General features: G+C 44.1%; 1 protein-coding gene and 1 pseudogene across 3 annotated transcripts in view; both read left to right on the top strand.

The window, feature by feature from the left end:
* Window positions 1-20,842, top strand: part of LOC126481055 (uncharacterized) — a 1,230,708-nt gene that overhangs the window by 697,153 nt on the left and 512,713 nt on the right. The window lies entirely within an intron of this gene.
* Window positions 5,078-5,195, top strand: LOC126482898 (5S ribosomal RNA; annotated as a pseudogene).

Raw genomic sequence — 20,842 nt, 5'->3', positions numbered from 1 at the left:
GGGCTTTGACTGATGCCAAGTTCATCGTGTTAACCGGTGCGTCAGCTCCCACTGGGCGAACCCCGATGTGCATAAGATCCCCGTGGTCTGACACGTTGGCGGCGCTAACCGAAGAGTCACGATGCGTGCGTGTGCGGCAACCAGGGGATCTCTAGCGTCAGGCGGCACTTGCTACACCTGTCACAGGAAACGGACAGCGAAGGGCACTGTGTCGGACTGGCGAAAGTCACGTCGCTCTTGCAGTATGCGGCAGCCGCCACAGTGGCGGAAACTGTTTGCACCAAGCGGTTTGTCGGGTGATTCACAGCCAGCGTGGAAGCTGACGGCGCGGCTGTTAAGAGGCGCCAGAGGCAAGCTGGGTGAGGCGAGGAGGTAATAGTTGCTTCCGCTGGCGAGGATTCACTTCCTCCAAACGGCAAGTGGTAGAGCGATCTCTTTGCGCTTGCTTCAGAGAATATTGATTGTTATTGTTGTTGTAGATGTTGTGGTGGTGATCTTCAAACTGAAGACTGGTTTGACGCAGTACTCCAAGCTACGATATCCTGTGTCGTCTTCTGTAGCTCCGACTAACTACTGCAACATACCCTCTACATCCATTGTGACTTACGTACTATATTCATCCCTTAGTCTCCTCTACACTTTTTATCTTCCACACTTACTTCCATTACCAATGTGACGATTCCTTCATGCCTCAAACTGTGTCCTGTGAACTGATTCCTACTTTTACTCAGTTTCTGCCATAAGTTTATTTTCTCCCACAATTCCATTCAGAACCTCCGTTTTACACACTTGGCCCAACCATCGCATCGTCAGCATTCTTCTGTAGCACCATATTTCAAAATCCTGTTTTCTTATATGAATTGGTTGTCGTCGACGTTTCACTTCCGTACAAGACTACTCGCCACACAAATATATCATTAATAATATTCATATAACATTGCAATAAATGTTTGGGTACATAATATCATACACAAATGTACCATCTTGGAAAGAGTATAGCACCTATTGCATTTGGTTAAGGTCTTCACATGCAGTAAGTAGTGGCAGGACATTAACATGAATTTAATGGACACTTATGGAATATTGAAGTGTATGGCGAGGTACATAATACAGGTCACATACATACCATGCTGTGCCTATCTCCTCTATCCCACCATGCCGACATCCTGATCTGTTGCATCCCTCAGTCACCCCAACACTTCCGACTCGCCCTCAACTGTCCCTCCTCCCCCCCTCCCTCCCTTCCCATAACATTCACACACCGTCATCTGCCACTCCCCTTGCCATCCCTCCACCCCTTCATTCTCCCACTGCTGAACAGTCGTGTTCCGTTGTGGGAACTGTTGTATCGTACGTAGAGAATGTCGCCAAGCGGTTCTGGCTCATGATCTTTCATTTTCTGACTCTGTAGCGAGCCCGCCATTTGAATGGGGTCGTGCAAGTTGCTGCATGGGTGTGATATCTTTCATGTAAGTCTCCATAAATCAGTCAATTACGATTTTATAATATAGTAGCCACGCGATCGTTTTGAGATCAAAATGTTATTATGCATCTAAAATTGTTATATTTACACCGTGAGTATGGAGTATTACAATGTATCCCTGTAAGAGGCTGTTACGAACGTGTATTACAAGGACATGTTAAGCATTTAGCTAAATAATATCCCATCTTCCCTTTCTTGGTAATACCTGTGGAAATGCAAAGATCATTTGGCTTACATAGCGGTGCTGCTTTGTTACGATCTCTGCCACTGTTATGACATATGCTAACATCAGATGATGAACAAAAGTGGCGAATGCAGGTAACAGGAGTACCATGTGTTAACGGTTTTCCACTGTGCTCATCTCAGCCGTGTTCACTGCGTTTACACGCGACACATCTTCCGAAAGACGAAAACCGGATTTCAGAAACCGTTTTTCGCTCTCTTGTTGACATTTTAAGCTCTGAAGCGGATTTGCTAGCCCAGTTAAATATGGCGCCCGAAAAACAGCTGTTACAGTTCCTTACTTAGTCAGCACAATCGCTGTTACTCTTAATTTAGACGAAGTGTAAATAGCTTCAGTCCAATATTTCAACTTATCGCACTTTACAGAAACCCACTCCGTCCATATTAGCCGAAAATGTTTAAAAACAAGACGACGCCTGACAACCCAAGTATATTTCAAAGCCGGTTGCGTTCACATGGGAGCGAAAATCGATTTCGGAATGATTATGAATCTTCGATATACTCATAGCCTGTAGTGCAACAACTCGTCTGTAAGTACAGGTATATGTTTTCTTTCAACGATGACATGTCAGATATATTTTAACATGTAAGTAATGTTTTCCAAAACGTAATGGCTTCTTGTTCCTTTGCCCCGCACAGTATCATACATACGTTTTATTAACTTTCAGTTCAACGTGCACTTGAGAAGGGCTGTAAAGCGAAAATCGTGATTGTGTAAAATAAATGAACAGTTAACAGTCAAAGGACGGAAGTTTCTTTTAAAAAAGCAGATAAATACCTTTAGAAAAGATTTCCTAACACTTGTATTTATGTTCCATGCTAAAAAAAAATCCTCTTCTGCAAAAATATGTTTCAAGCTATAGCCAGTTCGTATTTCATATCCTCTCTACTTCGGACATCATCCTTTATTTTACTGCCCAAATAGTTAAACGAGCCTACTGCGTTTAGTGTCTCATTTCCCAGTCTAATTGTCTCAGAATCACCTAATTTAATATGACAACATTCTGTTACTCTTATTTTACTTTCGTTGGTGTACATCTTATGACCTTTTCAATACACTGTCCAACCCGTTCAGCTACTCTGCCATGTCCTTCGCTGTCTCTGACAGTATTAGAGTATCACTAACATACTTCAGAGTTTTTATTTCTTCTCCCTGAACTTCAATATCCTCTCTAGATTTCTCCCTGTTTTTCCTTTATTGCTTGCTTAATGTACAGACTGAACAACTCCGAGGATAGGCTGGAACACTGTCACATTCCCTTCTCAACCACTGCTTCCCTATCATGTCCTTGACATTGACAGAGTGCAATCTGGTTCCTGCACGAGCTGTAAATAACCTTTTATTCCCTGTATTTTATCCCTCCTACTACTTTCAGAACTCCATGGAATGTTTCCCAGTCAACGTTGTCAAAAGCTTTGTCTAAAACTAAAAATGCTATAAACGTAGGTTTGCGGCCGAGCGGTTCTAGGTGCTTCAGTCCAGAACCGCGCTGCTGCTACGGTCGCAGGTTCGAATCCTGCCTCGGGCACGGATGTGTGTGATGTCTTTAGGTTAGTTAGCTTTAAGTACTTCTAATTCTAGGGGACTGATGACCTCAGATGTTAAGTCCCATAGTGCTTAGAGCCATTTGAACGTAGGTTTGCCTTTTCTTACCCTATCTACTAAGATTGGTCGTAGGGTCGGTACTCTCTCGCGTGTTTCTACATTTCTGCGGAACCCAAAGTGATGTTCCCCGATTTCGATTTCTGCCGGTGTTTCCTTTCTTCCGTAAATAACTGGTGTCGGTATAATGCAAGAAATATTTATTAAACTTATGGTTCGGTAATATTCCCAGCTGGCGGCACCTCCGGATATGTTCTGTTGATAACTTCTTGCAGAACCATTTCAGCTTGGTTGTTCAGTGAGGACTCTCTCTCAGTGATCCAGAGTACATTGATTGATGTACGATCCCGATGCCCACTAGCCTTTGTGCGGCACCAGCTGCGGCTATTGTGGCAGCCCTCCTTGCCCACAGGGAACTAATTGCCCGTCGACTTGTTTAGCTGACCGAAACTGCCGGACTGTTTACTAGTAGCCATTCGTTTAACAGTAAACTGTTTGGTACATTAGACCAGCTAAACGAGCCCACGTTTGAAAATTAACGAACCATTCCCTGTTCAAAATTACTGTAGGATTCATAGCTACGAAGGGCATAGTGTGGTGAGGTCATGCGGGAGGCACGAAAGGCATTCAGCAAATCCAGTGAGGCTTCTTGCCTGACAAACCACCAGGCATTGCCAAATCCCCATCCAGCATCTACAACATTTGGCGCCTGCACTATGTTTCAAGTGCAGGTATTCTGGGTCATGAATGATCGTTAGTGGGGTGCTGTGACTTTGCTTGTTTCCAGTTTTTGCAGTTGCAAGTTTTATCTACTTTTGTTTGTTGTATATTTTGTGATGGCTGAAAACTGGAATAGTTTAACATCGCTTTCTGGGTCAGAGGATTGCCGCACGAGCTTCAAGAGCAATAGTTTGTGCGCTGCATGTCTGTTTTGGGGAAAAAACTGAATTACGACCTGCTTCTCTCCGCTGAGTAGGTAGTCGAAAGAACGTTTGTGTGTCTCTGAATTTAATTAAAAACAATGACGTCAAAAATGGCTAGGAATCGTTCAAGAATGAACAGGATTCTGGAAAATCCACGAAAAATACGTTGTTTGGATAAGCGGATTACCAACATAGATGCAGTAGCTGTAGAAGTGATAGTTGTTCGTGTCACACTCTGTCTGGATTGTAATCCCTGTTATACCATGTAGTCTATTTTGTACCGCCATTCCTTTTTTGTCCCAAGCCGATAAACTTACTGAAGATCAGTTTTGGCAACTGGATTAACACAAACAAATTTCTGTTTGCTGTCTTAGAAAGAATAAGGCTGATCATAAAAAGTAACAACAGTTTAATTATAAACCTAGCGATCAGGTCCAAATAATGAAATTTAGCGTACGACCGCTGAGCCCTTGAACGCGAGCTGACCATTATGCAACACATTTATCTCATACTACCTTGTACTGGAGATCTCTGGCAGAATTCTGGTTTGGAGCGAACGAAAATATAATGTATTCTTTAGATTTCGTTCCAATAATTTCTTCACCTAAATTGAATAACAAAAAACTTTCCCGAACATCGAAAATAGTGTTATGTCATCACGAATATTATTTTACCTTCTCAAAAATTCCGGAAATAAAACTGAAATGAAAACGTAGTGCAACTTCTCGAGATCACACTGATGCCATTTGCACATTTTCCATTGAATATTTTTTGAGTTTCACTGATCTGAATTAAATGTACGATTCAGGCAATTGACAGTTCATGGGCAACGGCTATGCTGCAATTGATACACCGGTTCCCGTCAGATCACCGAAGTTAAGCGCTGTCGGGCGCGGCCGGCACTTGGATGGGTGACCATCCGGGCCACCATGCGCTGTTTCCATTTTTCGAGGTGCACACAGCCTCGTGATGCCAATTGAGGAGCTACTCGACCGAATAGTAGCGGCTCCGGTCAAGGAAAACCATCATAACGACCGGGAGAGCGGTGTGCTGACCACACGCCCCTCCTAATCCCCATCCTCAGCTCAGGATGACACGGCGGTCGGATGGTCCCGATGGGCCACTTGTGGCCTGAAGACGGAGTGCTTAATTGGCAGTTCAGGTTTATGCCGCGATGTACTTCTTCTGAACTGTTAATCGTAAAGTAATTTCGTTCAGGTTATACGTCTTCATCCCCTCTGAGAGTGTCTCTCGCAATTCTAGATCATTGTGTAAAACTTATTCAAGAAATTTCATCCACAAAATAAATACCAAGACGTGCTGAATGAAGAAAAACTGACAGGAAGAGAGAGATAATGTTAGAGATCTTACTGACTTGTACAGTTTAAAATGAAATGTTCTATCTGCAGTAACAGCGACATCCGCTCTTCAACCAGAGGGTTTTAAAGTACAAACTAAGACAAGAAATTATCGGAATGAGTCGGAAATCTGTAAATGTGATGTACATCTACAGACAAACGAATGATTACAACTGTACAAAAATTGGGTGATATATTCAATAGAACGACCTTCAGAAATTGAACAAGTCAATAAAGCGATGGTCAATCTCTGGCCCCTATGCAAGCAGTTGTGTGTGTGTGTGAATTCCTAAGGGACCAAAGTGCTGAGGTCATCGGTCCCTAGACTTACACACAACTTAAACTAACTTAACTCTAAAGACAACACTCACATCCATGCCCGAGGGAGGATTCGAATCTCCGGCGGGAGGGGCCGCACGATTAATGACATAGCGCCTCTAACCGCACGGCCACTCCGCGCGGCTGCAAGCAGTTTTTCGGCTCAACATAGACTGGTAGAATTGTTGGGTGTCCTCTTGAGGGACGGCGTGCCAAATTCCGTGCAATTGGCGCATTAGACCGTCAAAATCCCGAGCTGGTTGCAGGGGCCTGCCCATAATGCTGCAAACGTTCTCGACTGAGGAGAGATCACGTGGCCTGGCTGCCCAAGGTGGCATTTCGCAAGAACGACGACAAGCAGTAGACCCTCTCTCCGTGTGCGAGGTGGCATTACCTTGCTGACATATAACCCCAGAATGGCTTGCCGTGAAGGTCAACAAAAGAGGGAGTAGTATACCATCGGGCTATGCTGTAAGGGTGCTGCCGATGACAACCAAAGGGGTCCTGCTGTGGAAAGAAATGGCGCCCTACATCATAATTCCTGGCTGTCGGGCCGTATGATGGGCGATATCAGGTTGGTAGCCCACCGCCGTCTCGGGCTTCTTCAGGCACATCCTCGACCTGGAATATCATTGACTGGAGTGGAATTGTCACCCGGCGTAAGGCCCGGCAACCAGCATGGGTGGTCTGCGGAGCCATTTCTTTTCGTAACAGACCCCCTTTGGCTGTCACCAGCGGCACCCTTACAGCACAGCGGTCGTCGACGATATTCTACTCCACGTTTTGTTGCCCTTCATGGCAAGTCATCCAGGTCTTACATTTCAGTAAGGTAACGCCAGACCGCACACGGCGTGCTTGCCAAACCCTACTTGACCAGATCTCTTCCCTATTGACAATGTCTGGAGCATTGGGCAGGGGCAGGGCCCTTCGAGAGTTTGACGATCCAACGCGCCAGTTGGACAGAATTTGGCACGATATCCATCAGAAGGACATCCAACAACTCTATTAATCAATGGTTGCATAAGGTCCAGAGATGGAGGATAGCGTTGTTAACTTGTTCAATTTGTTACGGTCTTTCTCTTGAATAAACCTAATTTTTCTGCAGTTGTAATCATCTGTTTATCTGTACATGTTCAAATGGCTCTAAGCATTATGGGACTTAAGATCTGAGGTCATTAGTCATCTAGAAATTAGAACTACTTAAACCTAACTAACCTAAGGACAGCACACACGTCCATGCCCGAGGGAGGATTCGGACCTGCGACCGTAGCAGCAGCGCGATTCCCCACTGAAGCGCCTAGAACCGCTCGGCCACAGCGGCCGGCTCTGTACATGTACATCACAGCTACTGATTACTTCCCATCGGATAATTCCTCCGTGGTGCGTCGTTTCTTTTCTTTTTTTTCCCTCTTAGAGTGTACACTATCTGATCAAAAATATCCGAACATGTGTATGGAATGAGGAACTGATTGTTAGAGGTCACGGGAGGCGGACCGGCCAGCATAAGAGGAAGCCGGGAGTCTTGTGTTGTCAGTAGGGAAGCAGTAAGACCACAGTGGGTCGGTCAGGAAAGCTCGGAGATTTCACAAGTGGATGTCATTGGATGTCACCTATGTAACAACTCTGTCAGGGACGTTGCACTCTTTCTAAAGCCGCCAGTTGGTGATGTGACTGTCAAGTGGAAACGCGAGGGAACAACATAGCTAAAACAAATCCATACACAGCTCATGTTCTGACGGACCGTCCGAGAATTATGGTGCACAAAATCGCATGAAATCAAAGGAAAGAACTACTAATGAGTTCCAGAGTGCTGGCTGCGGTGCAACTATCACAGTGACTGTGCGTAGGATGTCAAAAGTATGTGGTACAAGCCACACATTTCTGTAGTCAGTGCTAAACGTGGTTGGAGTGTGCACAAAGAGCGACGGCACTGGCACGTGGATGACTGGGAACAAGTAATTTGGAGTGATGAATCATGCTATACCCTGTGGCAATCTGATGAAAGTGTTTGGGTTTGTGATTGCTGAAGAACGTTACCTCTCATCATGTGTATGGCAACAGGGAAATTACGGAGGAGGTGGTATTACTGTGTGGGGGTGTTTATCGTGGCTAAGATTTGGTCTCTGTATTGCACTTAAGGAAACGCTAAACACGAGAGGACATGAACACATTTAATAGTGTTATACACTGCGTATAGTAGAGAAATAATCCGAAGACGCTGACTGTTTGCATCAGCGTGACAGCGCACCCTGTCATAAAGGAGAACGACTGAGACAATGCTTTGTGGGCAATAACATTCCTGAAATGGACCGGCCTGCCCAGCTTTCCGACCTGAACCCAATGGACCACCTTTGGGACGAGTTAGGACATTGATTTCGCTACGGACCTCAGCCGTCAACATCACTATCTTCTCTGATTTCGGCTCTCGAGGAAGAATGGGCTGTCATTCCTCGCAGACTTTCAGACACCTCACTGAAAGTGTTTCGAGTAGAGTTCAAGCCGTCGTAGAGGCGAAGAGTAGACATAGTGTAAGAACATCAGAAAGGTGTTAACTTCTATGCAGTTCGTAAATTAAGAAGAGACGAGTTTGTTTGAATCTTTTTAAAACTGAAAGCCTGATTTTTCTCAGTATTACATAGATAGGAACAGAGGTCTTCCATGCTTTTTGGCTTTGTTGATAGTTTTGTGGTTGACAGGGAGCAGGGAAAGACGAGAAACCGGATATCGTGATTTTGAGGCTGGTAAGTACCAGTTGTGGATTTGGCGAAAGCTGTTAAGTGTTTGGGAAAGTAGCTAGAGTGGAGCGTAAATGATAGAAAATGTATGACCTTGTAAAATTCGCTTAGGGAGGGAAGGATTCCTAACATGGAAAGGAAGAGAAGTATTCTGTTAAGTCTTGAAAAGCGGATACACCTGTAAGCGCATTTCAGGTTCGGGCAGGGGAAATGAATATAAATTTTCTTCGTTATGATATGATATGGTGTGGTGTTGAGAGATGTGAAAATTACCGAACTATCAGTTTAATAAGGCACGGCTGCAAGGTACTAATATGAATTCTTTACAGGCGATTGGAAAAAGTGGTAGAAGGCGACCTCGGGGAAGATCAATTTGGGTTGCAGAGAAATGTTGTAACATGATAGACAATATTGACCCTAGGTTAAGGAAAGGCAAACCTACGTTTCTAGCATATGTAGACTTAGAGAAAGCTTTTGTCAATGTTGACAGGAATACTCTCTTCCAAATTCTGAAGGTGGCAGGGATAAAATACTGGGAGTGAAAGCGAAACCAGGTTGCACTTACAAACAGTCGAGGGGCACTAAAGGGAAGCAGCGGTTGAGAAGTGAGTGAGACAGGGTTGTAGCCTATCCCCGATGTTATTCAATCTGTATATTGAGGAAGAGTAAAGGAAAAAAAATAGAGTAGGAATTCAAATCCTTGGAGAAGAAATAAAAACTTTGAGGTTCGGCGATGACATTGTAATTCTGTCAGAGACAGCAAGGGACCTCGAAGAGCAGCTGAACGGAATGGACAGTGTCTTGAAAGGAGGATATAAGATGAACATCAACAAAAGCAAAACTAGGATAATGGAATGTAGTCGAATTAAATCGGGTGATGCTGAGGGAATTAGATTAGGAAATGAGACACCTAACGTAATAGATGAGTTTTGCTATTTGAGAAGCAAAATAACTGATAATAGTCGAAGTAGAGAGGATATAAAATGTAGACTGGCAATGGGAAGGAAAGTGTTTCTGAAGAAGAGAAATTTGTTAACATCGAGTATAGATTTAAGTGTCAGGAAATCGTTTCTGAAAGTATTTGTGTGGAGTGTAGCCATGTATGGAAGTGAAAAGTGGACGATAAATAGTTTAGACAAGAAGAGAATAGAAGCTTTCGAAATGTGGTGCTACAGAAAAATGCTGAAGATTAAATGGGTAGATCACTTAACTAATGAGGAGGTACTGAATAGAATTGGGGAGAAGAGGAATTTGTGGCACAACTTGACTAGAAGAAGGGATCGGTTGGTAGGATACGTTCTGAGGCATAAAGGGATGACCAATTTAGTATTGGAGGTCAGGGTAAAGGGTAAAAAACTTAGAGGGAGACGAAGAGATGAATACACTAAGCAGATTCAGAATGATGTAGGTTGCAGTAGGTACTCAGAGATTAAGAGGCTTGCACACGACAGAGTAGCATGGAGAGCTGCATCGAAGCAGTCTCTGGACTGAAGACCACAACAACAACACCACATGGTACGCAGAATGTTTGGTGTAAAGATGGTGTGAGAATAGCGGAGTAGGAGATTTAGGTAGTGTTGTTAGGTATGTTGTATTTCAAATGGCGAAGTGGTGCAATAAGCCTGAAGACTTTCCTTCTCGGATATTACGGAAGCTCTTTCAGAACTGAGTCATCATAGTTAGGCTGTAGTGGAGAGGATTGTGGCTCCGTAACTTGGTGGTGGGCGGCCCGTATGCAAGGCAACTGGCAGCGAGGAGTCCCTCATTCCTCGCCTCCCCCCGCCTGACGTGTTTTCCTCTCAAGGTGACTGCTCGTACCGGCACGTCCTTCCACCACTCGCGGAAACGCAGTGAAATGCGTTTCCTCCAAGCGAACCGTCTTGACGTCAGCGGCGCGCACAGAACACGCTTCTGCAGAAATGACTTTCTCGCATAGGTGTAATCGTTACGCCACGTGTGTGTCACACAGCGCTCCTGCCATGCAACTATACCGGGGATCGCTCTGAAGTTCGCCTTTAGTGAATGGGCTCCTGCATTACATGAAAAGATCAGTCTCACATTTTCTGTTAAAGCGTAGAGCTGCAGTCTCCAGATCAGTTACAAATTGCGACAGCGATTACCTAAGACACCATACTAAAATGATTCGTCCCGTTCCTTTCATAGATGAAGCTCAGAAAAAAAGATATGTGCAGCACGTAATCTAATAATTTCTGTCTACATAGGAAATCAGTTTCGAAATTCGCCCTACTGGTAGCTTCGCGCATATCCCTTGTATAAGTAACTATCCCCACCGTACCAGAAAGAATACACAAAATGGCTCTGAGCACTATGGGACTTAACTTCTGAGGTCATCAGTCCCCTAGAACTTAGAACTACTTAAACCTAACTAACCTAAGGACAACAAACACATCCATGCCCGATGCAGGATCCGAACCTGCGACCGTAGCGGTCGCGCCGTTCCAGACTGCAGCGCCTAGAAAGAATACAGGCAGCTTTTCTCTACTAAAGGGACTGATCCATAAAACCACATTATATATCACCTGCCTCGAGTGTTGCGGAATTCTTCAATATATAGTGCTTTCAAAGATAATGACTAACACGGAAGAAATGATGCCGAAACTTGTACCTCAGACGTGCAACATACTGAGAGTCATCGGTAGATATAACTAAATGGATATGGAAGTTGCATTTTCTTTCAATTTGGCATTTAAAAGATCATTCACGCTGGACGTTCGTAGCGAAACATCGTTTGACTGCTGCACAAACTACCGTATGGAAGACGTAGAAACAGGCATCGCTAGCGTTGAATGTCACCTGAAAGAGTAGGTTTACATGTGGTTCCAGTTCGGTTGTGCAAACAATACTCTTTGGCACTGGCCGCTTACTTAGCTTACATCTTTCGTGAACCTTTCGCCCAGGGGAGAGTTCAAAAATGGTTCAAATGGCTCTGAGCACTATGGGACTCAACTGCTGTGGACATAAGTCCCCTAGAACTTAGAACTACTTAAACCTAACTAACCTAAGGACAGCACACAACACCCAGCCATCACGAGGCAGAGAAAATCCCTGACCCCGCCGGGAATCGAACCCGGGAACCCGGGCGTGGGGGAGAGTTCCAAGCGACTCGAGAAAACCCAGGTGAATCCCGTTTATAAGAAGGATAAAGAAAAAAACCGAAAAATTAAGGGTCAGTATTCTTAACTTCGGTTTGCTACAGAATTATTGACCATCTTCTGAGCCCGAATATAACAAATTTCCTTACGAGACACACGAATGAACACGGTTGGATCGCTCGTGCGAAACACAGCTTGCCCTTGTCTAGCACTATATCCTACGAACCATGGATAAAGGGCGATAGGTAGATTCTATAGCGTGGCCAGAAACAGCCAGAAAAGCTTGTAAGGCTGTTGCAGGGTAGGCTGTGCTGATAAAGAACTGTTATGAAAACAATTAGGCACGTTGCGCGGTTTCTAAGTTTTCCAATCAGGCCGTGCGCGCGCCAATTGAAGCGGCGCGCTAGTCAGTTTTTCTCACAGCATAGACGACAGCGCACGAGACTGCTCAGCCTTTGGCTCGAGTTCGATCCTTACTACAGTCAAAAATGGTTCAAATGGCTCTTAGCACTATGGGACTTCACATCTGTGGTCATCAGTAGAACTTAGAACTACTTAAACCTAACTAACCTAAGGACACCACACACATCCATGCCCGAGGAAGGATTCGAACCTGCGACCGTAGCAGTCGCGCGGTTCCGGACTGAGCGCCTAGAAACGCTAGACCACCGCGGCCGGCTTACTACAGTCTCATGTCAAGTTTTCGTATCGCTCTCTTGTTCGTTTTCAGGAAAACTAACGAAGAACACGTTTAGCGACACCGTCTCTGGCGGGCCGCTTGAATTTGCGCGGAACGGCCTGATTCGCTAATTAACTCCGCAACGACAAAACGTATCGAATTTCTTTTCTGAACAGTTAATTTTCAGCCCAACCTAACTTGCAATCCTGGTCGGCGAATATTCATCGGAGTACAGGAAATCGTCAAGAATGCCTCACAAAAGTGTAATAGGACCACTTTTGTCATCTATGTACATAAACATTCCGACGGACAGGGTGAGCATCATTTATTTTGCTGCTCCAATAGCAGAGCTTGCCTACTACTTTCAATTTCTGAGGATGTTTGCTGACGGCGCTGTAGTCTACTATGGTCGCAGGTTTGAATCCTGCCTCGGGCATGGATGTGTGTGATGTCCTTAGATTAGTTAGTTTTAAGTAGTTCTAAGTTCTAGGGGACTGATGACCTTATAGTGCTCAGAGCCATTTGAACCCTTTTTGTAGTCTACTGAAAACTGCCGTCGTTGAGTGACTGTAAGAGGATAGATGATAACATTGACAGAATTTCTGTTTGGTGTGATGGATGACAGCTTGCTCTAAATGTAGATTAATACAGAGTATTAAAAAAATTAACTCTGTAATGTTCAGATACGGCATCACAGTCACGTCGATTAAATATCTAGGCGCAGCATCGAAAAGCGACATGAAATGGACGAGGAAGTGAGAGTGGTCGACTTATTGGGAAACTTCCAGGAAAGTGTAGCTCGTCTATAAAGGAGACCACATAGGCATACTTGTGTGACACATTATTTAGTGTTTGGGATCTCCATCAGCTCGAATTAAAGGAAGACATCGAAGCAGTTTAGAAGGAAGGAAGAAAGGGGTTTAACGTCTCGTCGACATCGAGGTCGTTAAAGACGAAGCACAAGCGCGGGACTGTTTCAAGGATAGGGAAGAAAATCGGCCGTGCTCTTTCTAAGGAACCACCCGGCATCTGCCCGGAGTGATTTAGGGAAAGCGCGGAGAATGTAAGTGTGGCTCGCCGGACGCCGATTTGACCTGTCGTCCTCCCGAATGCAAGTCCAGTGTACTAACCATCGCGCAGGCAGTTCAGAGGCGTGCTGGTGGCTTTGTTATCGGTAGTTTCGATCAACACGCGAGTATCAGGGAAATGTTCCCTGAACTCAAATGAGACTACCTGAAGGGAAGAGGATGTTCTTTACGCGAAACGTTATTGAGAAAATTTGGAAAATCGGCACTTGCGACAGCCAGCAGACCGATTCTATTGCCACCTCCATACATTTCGGGTCAGGACCGCGAAGATAGGATAAGGGAAAAATCAGGGACCGTATGGAAGCGTACAGACAGCTGTTTTTCGCTCGCTCCGCTTGCGAGCGGAACATCTAAGACACTGACTGGAGTGGTACAAGATACTCTGAGACGCACTGTATGGTGGCTTATGGAGTATCTGTGTCGATGTACGTGTAAATTCGGATTATTCTTAAGGCTTATAGTCCAGTACAACACTGATGTCGAGGTCGTGATAGGTAGATCGCAGCTCGTTATCGTGCATGGAGAGTCATATCTACCGGTAGACACAGAGTAAACTGCAGTTGTGTCCCAGCACATAGTGATAGAGCCATTAGCGTTGTTTTTTTTGTTTTGTATCATTCGCTTTAAGGTAAATATTATTTACAAGGTGTGATTTTACGCAGATAATGCGTCCACGAGGACTGGTATCCTATAAAATTAATAATAATATCATGGAACACGACTAAACGACAGCCTGGATGTGTAGTTGCAAATCAAGCGCGTGCCCCTGACTGGGACGTGTCAGATGGAATGCGATATAAAACTGTAATGTACAGGTGTAGTACTTAGAATCTTTATCAAGTAATTATTTGATACCCTTTTAATTTTAATATGTGAATTTACGTATGTTATCAGTTGTTGAGAGGGGGAGAATTACTAATGTGATTACGAGGAATTATAGAATGGGGTATCGAACTTCAGACATATAGCCATAGATAGTATTTTAATCGGTATGGCTGCTGGCTGTTACAACTCCTCTTTCATTCAGACTTCTCGGGATGTTTATCGCCCTGGCGGATACGTTACTGAAACCTGTTTTAGCGCGTGGAGTGGTGCAGGGTCCGGCAACATAAAAAGAAGTGTGCCGTCCCTGACGGCCCATTGACTTTCCCTGAGAGAACGATTTGTGGTGCCCCATGAGCAGACTGGCAGCGAAACATCATGCCCCTTCCACATCTTGAACATTCCTGGTCTTTTTAAGCGCTATACTATAATCTGCCAGCCACACTCGTGTTCGACCTGTAGAAGAAACAACGTGTAACTCGCAGCAAGTTAGAGAACACGGCGCCACTTGCAACGAGAGGCCACGACGTTGGGATCACGGATTTACTTCGAACTTTGTACACCTTTAGTAGGCCATTAAAACAACATAATGTGCAAGTAGTTAGGTGCACTACTGTGGCAATTCCGAGAAAATCGCGAGAGTTTATGCGTCTACTTTGCACTGAATGTATCTGTGCATAAGTACTAGATGCTAGAGCTAAAGATGGTGAAGTGGTTAGCGTTCTGACTTGGTAATTCGAAATGTCATTTCATAGTAAGCTAGCCATTTTTGTTACTGTTTTTGTGGAATAAAAAAATATGTGTATGAGCGACGGTTCGACTCCCGCTCAAATCTAACTTTTAATGTTTTTTTCTCATCACCGGTCATATTATTTAATTTATATGACATTTCAGAGGTAATATAATTTTAAAAAACCAGTTGTATTTGGATGAAGTTTAGTTAATTTTATGTTATTTGGCTACTGAGTATTTTTAATGAAATTTAATTATTTGAACAAACATATTTATAACTACCGATAAGTAAGCGAAGAAACGCATGTAAGTTTCCTCAGAATGTGTGCCTGTCGTGATTTGCGAAATCGCTTGTACTTGTAATCTGGTAAGATACCAGGACCAACTTTGTGCCTCGACACTTTGGCTGCAGACGTAGAGGCAGGCCCCATTTAGCAGTTAAACTGCCTAGCGGTGAGAAGCTGCTATTGTAGCAAGAAGATACGAAATTCACTACGGCGTTATGAAAATACAAGTGGTATTTTTTAATTATATCAACCCTCAGATGTCATACAAATCAAACGTGACCAGTGATGAAAGAAATATAGATTTAAAAAAAGTTCAGTGGGATGCGAACTGCGGCCTCGTCGAGAGCCCATTTTTACGTTTCGTCAAGTGGACAGCTGTACGTTTTACTCCATCAAAAAACTGTTGCCAGTTGTTGCACCATGGACGTTATTCCGCAATGTTGGCTATTCTTCAGTCTTCTAGGTGGCACCAGTATTTGGAGAGATTCTGAAGGTATAGCTGTTGAAAACGATGATCCTGCCCCTAACGGGAGTCTACGTGTTGCAGAGGAATTAGGAACGTGGGTCTCTAATAGATATGGCAACATAATACACCTTCCATTGTGCGAGCGCTAACCAGTTGATCCCAGTGACTTCTTACGGCCGGCTTCTTCGCACAGATGCGTCAGTTACAAAATGGATGCGTAAAGCTTCTCTTGCGATTTTCTCTGAATTGCCAAAGTAGTGCACCTTACTACTTGCAAATTATGGTGTTTTAACGGCCTACTAAAGGTGTACATAGTTTGAAGTAAATCCGTGATCCCAAAGTCGTGGTCTTCCCTTGCTAGTAAACACCAGTGGAATGTGTACTGTGCTGCTATATCTATTAGAGGCCCACGTTCCTAATTCTTGTGCAACACGTAGACTTGCGATAGGGACAGATCGCCGTTTTCAACAGCTATATGTTCAGAACCTCTCCAAATATTGAAACTGGGGCCAACTAGTAGACTGAAGAACAGCCAACACCGCGGAATAGCTTCAATGTTTCAGCGACTGACAACAATTTTTTTTTGATAGAGTGGAATGTACAGCTGTCCACTTGACGAAACGTGAACTGTAATAACCATTCGCAATACTCGATTACACGCTGTTTACTTGAGTCCACAGCCATGCAGTATGTTAGAAAATTGCTTGACAAAAAAATTTGAACCACCGAGAAGGGGAGCAGGAAACAAAATGAAACTTCACAAGTTGAGAGGGAATACGATGATACTGCAGTGATTACAAAATCCATTCAAATTTACAAAGAACATGGTAGTGCGAAACCAGTTATCAGTGTGACACTGCACCCTTTCTGGCCTGGATTCAAGCACCGAAGGATGTAATAAAGCCGTTGTACCCTCTGTTGAGCCAACCTGACCTCCAACGGTCCTTGATATCCCGGATACTGCCACAGGGACGTAGTAGACGTCCGAGCTGGTCTCACAGATGTTCTGTAACAGATCTTGCTGGCCACAGGATTAGTTAGAGATCACGCAGACAGTGCACAGAGGCATGTGCCATGTATGGAGGAGCGTTCTGCTGTCGACTAATGGCAACACAATACCATCGCATCCGAGGTAACACATGAGAACGCAGGATGTTCGTGACGTACCGTTGTAGCACCAAATTTTCCTTGACCTTAAATCAAATCGGAAGGATCTTCACACCCTGACGCCAAGAGTAAGGCTGCAGTGCCTCTCCACCATAGCAATGAGAGGTTGAGACCTCTGCCCAGGTCGCCAACGATGGCCATTCGGCACAGTGCTAGTCACTGACCAATGGTACAGGATGACACAGAATGTCCATTACCTGTTCTCGCATTACAGGCACAGATCTAAAGGGATTACATTGTTCGTGGTTGTACGTTGGTATACTGTGTCGCCCGGAATCTTGACGATGGGTATGAGTACCCTCATGCTCCCATGTAGTCCAACATCGGGCCACCGTCATATCCCACAGGTCTATATGCTGCACAATCGTACCAGCCGGTCAAATGGAGACCCACACTAAGACCCCTTTCGTACACCGTCAGGTGCTGATAACACTGTCTCAGTCGAATACGTGCCATATTCGTGTGCTTCGAAGTGATCACTCAACATGTGACGTTGTTCAAGCCCCTTGTATACCATACGAGGCGTGGTGACAGTAGTAAACACGAACGACACTAATGCAGTCTGATGCCCGTTCTACCTGTCACAGAGAATCACAACACTGAATCATTTACATACCCGCCGATTGTGAGTACATTGTAAGGTGCCTCTTAAGTGAGGAAGACATTTTTACCAGTTTTAATAAATTATTGTCGCTTGTTGATGTATTCACGACAGTTTGTAAGTGCTGTAGTCCGTAGCCGGCCATGAGTCGGAGAGCATTTCCCACGCTGGCTGGCGACCATATGTCGCGCGTAGTGGGGTGGGGCTCGGCGCTGGACCGTAGCAACAAGCGTCAGCCTGGGAAATATACATGACGGGAAGTACCGCCATCTTGGCGCCAAAATCACCGACTTTGTTTATATATATTTAATAATTAAAGTCATTTATGACAACATGAATACTAGAAGGAGCCTCTGGATGTTTAAAACTATTTATCAGAATTTTGCCTCGTTAAAATTCACACCCGTACATTAACAAATGCATACCTTAGTAAGTACGAACTTGATCGGAAACTAGTAAGAGATACGGACCGCGCGCCAAAGTCTGCAGTCGGCGTTAAGAGCTCTTCCTGTCTTGTTCGATGGTAGCCATGCCCTCGGTTACGAGTAGTTTGCGACATGAGTGTTTTATTGTTGATCTAATAGGAATAAAAGTGATATTACGGCATTCTGAATGTTAATTTCGAGTAAATAGATACCCCAAAGTTGATCGACAGCAATTTCAGATAATTAGCTTCCACCCACAGAGACATCCAATGCGCCAATGAAGAATCTGCACGGGACGACATTTACGAAAGCTGCACCGCGCACAGGTAGGAGGAAATCCGACGACACGACCCACCAAGGCGGATCAAGGAAGGTCCGACCTACACTCGCAAATTCCGGGTGGAAATGCTGACCAGTTACACTGTACGTCACATATACCACCCTCTACGGACTCGCGGCCAAGCTGAGTAATAACAGTATCAGTTTAGAAGCGAGGGGATCTTGCAACATGTACAACAACGTTACATTGATATGTGACCGTGTTTTCTGGATTCTTCGCTTTTTTTGACAAGCAGTGTATTTATTCGCCACGATCACGATTTGGTCCGAATGTGCCGTTCTCGAGTGACAGTTCACTACCAAGTGCACCGAAACATACCGTTCTTTTTGAAAGGAAACTGTCCTCACGCAACTCATGTTTACATATTTCATGTGTATAATAAGACTGGAGTCTTCATCATTTATATAAAAGACCGTAGCTCTTCATGTGTTGACTACTATCAAATCCATGTCATTTGTGCAGTATTCACTCCACGTCCTCCAGGTGTGAGGTTTGAAAGTTCGCGATCGTTATGCATAAAAACATTTAATAACACTCCATGAGACAAATGCAGTCGTTTCTAAAATATTCAAAAATTGATTAGCGAGTAAGAAATGGAATCAGTCATGTCGTAATGTATTTCCTGTTTGAATGAAGCCTCGTTGTTTGTTAAACAGAAAATATTTGTTTATTTTAGAAGAAATGTACAAGATAATTTACTGAAAGTAGTGTTCTTAGGTAGCTACAACCTTTTCTCACTATTAGTTTGTGTTTAAGTCGCGATTCAAATCGAAAATTTGTCGTTTATGGCGTTTATCGTTCACCGTTCGACCAGCTACATCGGCTCATGGTTCAACGCACCTGTCTGGACGTATTTTGGCACTCATTTCATAATCGCAGTTTCTGAGTCGTTGAAACCAATCTCTTCACGTTGTTTCCGACAGAACATGTTCTCCATACTCTTTCACTAGCAAACGATGAGTTTCCGCAGACAGATTTTTTGGAGATGAAATCAGAAGAGAAACATTTCCAGTAAAAGGTGTTTTGTAGATACAAACCCCAACTTGCTCAGGCCACTAAATACGCATGTTCGTTTCACTCCACTCGAAAGTCACACAGAGATATGAAAGCACAATATTTCTACTGTTAAATGGGCCTCGTGTCGCTGCCCGCTATGCTACATTCGCTGTCCACTATGTTACATTACTTCAACTACTGCCCTCTCTTCGTCAACAGCGAGAATTACTTCAAACGCACAATACCTGGGAGAAACAGAGAAGTATGTGAAGTTTGACGACCACTTCGTCTCAGTTACCTATGAACTCATGGCAAGATTTCTATGCACTTGTGTGATATAGGGAAATGGCAGTTTGTTTACAGAAGATACTATTTTTAAAGCATTTGTACGTTGAGTAAGTTACAGGGAAAGTTGGATAATAAATAATATGTACAAGAACCTCTTTCGTTTCTTCTGTTCAACCTGTACATCGAAGTAGCCATGATACAGATAAAAGACGGGTTCATTTGTGGGGATAAAATTCAGTGCGAAACGACGTCCAATAATAAGATTCACTGATCAATTTACTATCATCAGTGAAAGTGAAGAAGAGTAACAGGATTTGTTAAATGGAATGAACAGTCTAATGAGACCAAAACAGGGATTGAGAGTAAACCTAAGGAAGACGAAAGTTACGAGGAGCGGTATAAATGAGGTCAGCGATGGAATTAGCATCAAAACCGGGGACCGCGGCTAGAAAAAGTTAAGCTATTCTCCTACCTTGGAAGAATAATATCGCGTGACAGACGAAGCAAGAATGCCATAAAAGGCAGATTAGCAAAGAGGGCATTTCTGGTCAAGACAAGTCTGCCAGTATAAAATGTCGGCCTTAATCTGAGGAAGAAATTTCTGATAATGTACGTTTGGAGCACAGTACCGAATGGTAGTGAATAATGGACTGTGGAAAAACCGAAAAAGAAGAGAATCGAAGCGTTTGACATGTGATGCTGTAGAAGAATGTCGAAAATTAGGTAGATCGATGAGACAAGGAACGAGGAGGTTCTCTGCAGAATCTATGAAAAAAGGAACATATGGTAAACAGCAACAAGAAAGGAGGACAGGTTGGTAGGAAATGTGTTAAGACATGATACTGGAAGGAGCTGTAGGGAGTAAAAACTATACGGGAAGACAAGCTTGAAATATAGCCAACAAATAACTGAGGACGTAGGCAGCAAGTGCTGCTCTGAGATGAAGAAGTTGGCACAGGAGAGAAATTCGTGGCGAGCCGCATCGAACCAGTCAAACGACTGATGACCATAAAAGTCAGTACACTATGTTACTTGTACGTAAATTGTTCGGTACTGTCGTTGAAGAAATAACGTTGCAGAAATAAGATGTGGCGCCATTCAGGCGCGATCGGTTACGTGTCGCGTGTGGAGAACACCAAGTCATCAGAGTTTCTGGGAAATGTGCGGAAGTGTTG

Source organism: Schistocerca serialis, chromosome 5 (genome assembly GCF_023864345.2).
Source record: "Schistocerca serialis cubense isolate TAMUIC-IGC-003099 chromosome 5, iqSchSeri2.2, whole genome shotgun sequence".
Taxonomy (NCBI): Eukaryota; Metazoa; Arthropoda; class Insecta; order Orthoptera; family Acrididae; genus Schistocerca; species Schistocerca serialis.
Note: the sequence above shows the minus strand (reverse complement) of the source record. Positions and strands in the feature narration are given on the sequence as shown.